This window comes from Formica exsecta, unplaced genomic scaffold (genome assembly GCF_003651465.1).
Source record: "Formica exsecta isolate Colony F162 unplaced genomic scaffold, ASM365146v1 scaffold136, whole genome shotgun sequence".
Lineage (NCBI taxonomy): Eukaryota > Metazoa > Arthropoda > Insecta > Hymenoptera > Formicidae > Formica > Formica exsecta.
Window position 1 is genome coordinate 10,358 of NW_021848692.1, and position 4,435 is coordinate 14,792.

Sequence of the window (4,435 nt, forward strand, 5' to 3'; positions counted from 1 at the left end):
AAAGTGGTCACGAAAAATGTTCCGTATGTGGCCAGGTTTGCCAAATGGAATGACTTGGACCAATTCGTCGCCATCTTGAATATTCGTACATATATAGTGTTATGTTTAGTTGTATTAGTGATCAGTAAGTGTGTTGGATGACACACTACTTACTAATTACTACCACAACTAAACGTAACACTATACATATACGAAAATTCAAAATGGCGACGAAATGGTCCAAGTTATTCCATTCGGCAAACCTGGCCACATACGGAACATTTTTTGTGACCACTTTCAATCTAGGTAGATAACTCTCCTTACTCTTCCTTCATGGATTAGATGAACCGACGGTTAAAATTAGCAAGGTGGCCAACACAAAATAGAGATGAAGGAAAACCTTGGCTGTGTTCCGATATTCACTGCCAGTACTGAAAATCTATAGTTTATGTCACGTACACTATAAATTTTCAGTACTGGCAGTGAATATCAGTGAATATCGGAACGCAGCCCGTAAAACATATATAAATGGAAGGGGAATGCCTTTTGGCTTCTGCACACAGGACGCGGAAACGTTCGGCGCGCGGCAAAAGGCGACGCGGTAGCCATGAAGGAAGAGTAAGGACAGAGAGAAGCCTGAGAGAGGCAATACCGGCGATTTTCGTGGGACGCTTTTTCTAGGCCGTAGAGCAGCGCGGTGCATCCACTTTTAGGAATTGGAAACACTTACCCACATTCACATTTCGGTACTGTCGGTCAAATCTCCATATGGTTCATGTCCGTGCTACATCCACTTTTCGATACTGTCGGTCATTTGGTTCATATCCGTGCTACATCCACTTTTCGATCTTTTTGATAGTGGTAGTACACTGATCGCTTGACAAAGAGAGATGATAGCGCCGTCTTTGTCTCTCTTTCATCGCGTATGTGTTAGTATCCGTGAAAGCACAAACACCGATACGTTGAGCACACGGATGCGATCGTTGAGAGATAAATCTAGACAAGGAGCGACAATCGCGTGCTGTCCTTGTTCTTCTAACGTATCGCTTTACGGTCGAGATACAACCTGAAAATGCTTTCTGACCTCTCGTGGCAGAAAGCAGTAATGCAACAAGACTAACGGGCGCCTATTTTTTGAGAATTTTATATTTGTATATATACATATGTGCATATATATGTTTAAATTATAGTTAAAATTATACGTGCAATTAAATATTGTATGATGATCAATAATAATATAGATAACAGAGTGAATAAATATACAATATGTAAGACACGGGTGCCTGTTAGACTTTGTGAGATTTGTTGCTTTGTTACTATCGATATTTCGTTTATCATTCAGTTTGATCAAAAATAAATTCAGTGAATTTACATTTGTTGATCAAGAATAATAGAATAATAGGTAACAGAGTGAACAAATACGCAAGATGTAAGACAAAGGGTGCCTGTTAGACTTGGTAACTTGTTGCTTCGTTACTATATAATATCGATGATATTTCGTATATCATATCAACGGGATAGAGAAATAGCACGATTGTCAATCCATGTTTGACATGTAACGATGCATTCCCCCCATCGTTACTAAACCGTACCCGGCCGCCGATCCGCCGGAAGTCCGCTTACAGATGGGCAAATTACGCAGACGTGCGCGCCGAAAACCGGTATAAATAGAGCGCGTTTCTGAATATCGAGACCAGATCTTCCGCACCGCCAGAGTCTGTAAGACGCCTGGAAACCGCCTAGATCCTTAACCGCTCAGAGAGAAAGAAAACGGGGTTGGGAGTACTCAGCCTCCGCCGAGAGTTTGCGGCATCTCCGAGAGCAATCCGTCCGAAATCTGTTAACAGAGGCAAACGGGAACGGGCGTACTCGTCCCCGTCGAGAGTACTCGACACCTCGAAACAATCCGACCACCTGCGTGCAACGGCGATCTTCTAGTGGTGGGGAGTTCCCTGCCATCGACGGGTGTTCTCGTCGACCGTTGCACTCCCGAAATTCCACGGGGAAAGACCATCCCGACGTAATACGGAACGCACTATACGCGCTTAGCTAAGACATCCGCGACCGCCATTTGGTCATCGCCGGGGGATGATCCACATCCCTACCGCGACACTGATCCGACATACGCGATCAATACCTACGCGTCGAAGGACCGCCCACCGGGCCGACCGAAATTACCGCCCGGTAGCTAACGTCATCTGCCGAAATCGCGGCCCGCGATCCGTAACCGATATTCTATCGATCCGAAATCACGAACCACGCAACGCATCCGTGCATTGCCTTAGATGCACTGCATCCGACACGACCGCACCGCTGTACATCCTGCATCGTACGCGCATTTACATTATATCTATATTCAATCGATTATAATCGTTTATATATCGCACACCGCCGTATCGCCGTACAGGCGACCGCTTCACACACACAGCGATACACCGACACGCACTCACACGCTTGTATCATTCGCTCATACATAATGATCTTACCTTCGACACCCTGCGCCTAACTAATTACTGTTATACCTTTGCGCGCTCACTCACTCGTCACTCGTCTCGCACGCACACCAATACACCCGCACACCTATACACACTCACACACATAACCACACACGCTATACATATACACAACCCACGCAAGAAATTATATTTTATCTAACATCACTTTCGTTCGTCTCTCGATACCCTTTCACGAGCCCCGGATCCCGACCGAGTTATCCGTCACCGCCTCGAGAAAGCGGTTTAGGGTGGAGTTCCGAATAGGTGAACCCTCCGATTTTTTTGAAACTACACTATTTTTTGTATTTTTGAACGCTGATTACGAATATGATAATGAAAATTTGCGACAAGGTCATTTTCAAGGTCAAAACAAAAAAACTGAAAAAATATAACTTTTTAAATATTATTTCGATAAATATTGATGTAAGAAAAAAATGTGTCAAATAAAAGTTGTAGTTCTTGTAAAAATACATCATTTATGTTCTATACATTTTTTGCGTAAAACTGAAAGTTTTCGAGAAAATCGATGTTAAAGAATAAAAACGGCAGGTGAAGTTCCGAAAAGTGCTCACCTCTGATTTTTTTGAAACTCAGTATTCTTACGTATTTTGATGCACTGATTACGAATATCATAATGAAAATTGGTGCATCTCTCATTTTCATAGTGAAAATCATGAAAAACCCATAACAATTTTAGATCTTACAGAGAAAAACATTTTATGTCCTATTAATTTTTACCGTACGATAGTTTTCAACAAAAACGATGGAATCTAAATCTTATATCTGTTCTCCCATCTAAGCATGTACTTTGCAGTACATATACGATTCCACATGGGTTTACAACTTTCCACGTAGAGCGAGGTTCCACGCAAACCTATTTGTCTAGTTTTTCGGTAGTGGAGCCCCCCGCAGGGGGGCGGAACCCACTGTTTCCACGCATACACTTTTCCACGCGAAGCGAGGTTCCACATGGGTTTGCAACTTTCCACGCAGAGCGAAGTTCCACGCAAACCTATTTGTCTAGTTTTTCGGTAGTGGAGCCCCCCGCAGAAGGGCGGAACCATTTTCTAAAAATTAGTTCAATATCTGAATTTCCCGGTACGGAAATCTCATCAGAAATTAAACTGATAAAAATAATTATTATATTATTAACCGCATTTTGCAGGCTTTATATACGCTCATGACAAAAAATTGAATACGGGTATAGACAGTGAATAGCGCGCCGCATAGCGGTAAGCAAATAAACTATAACCTTAATACTAGTTACAAAAGGACTTTCTGAAAGATTTCAGAAATATTGCAAAAGCAATATTTTAAGAAACATGATGCAGGTAAGTAGGGTATATAGGAGAGTTCTAACCCTGGTTCTCTGAGGAGGGTGAGGGGCGAGGGGAAATCAACGCGGGGGGTATGACGTCACGCGGGGACCGCGGCGAAACCGATGGGCGAGGGGTCCGCGGAGAGGGGGAGGGGGACCGCGTCCTAACCGATAAGCGAGGGATCCACTAACCTAACCGATAGGCGAGGGGTCCGCGGAGAGGGGGAGGGGGACCCGCGGCGAAACCGATAGGTGAGGGACCGGCGGGGAAGAGGGGGATCGCGGCGAAACTGATATGCGAGTGACCCGCGGGGAAGAGGGAACGCGAAGGTACGATGCCGCGACGAGGCGTGGGAGAAGGATAGCGCGAGGCGTCCGCAATGTGTAAGAGAAGGATAGCGCTAATGATATTCTATGGGCGTGGAAGAGGGATAGCGCGAGGCGTCCATATGAGCGTAAGACAAGGATAGCGTTTGCATGCACGTTGGAAAAGAATGGCGCGAGGCATACACTTGGGAGAGAGATAGCGCGAAGCATGCACTTGGGAGAGAGAGAGATAGTGCGAAGCATGCATGCGTGTGGGAAAAGGAAAGAAGAAGGCACAGAAATAATTGACACTTTTATATAATAATAATAATAAGTT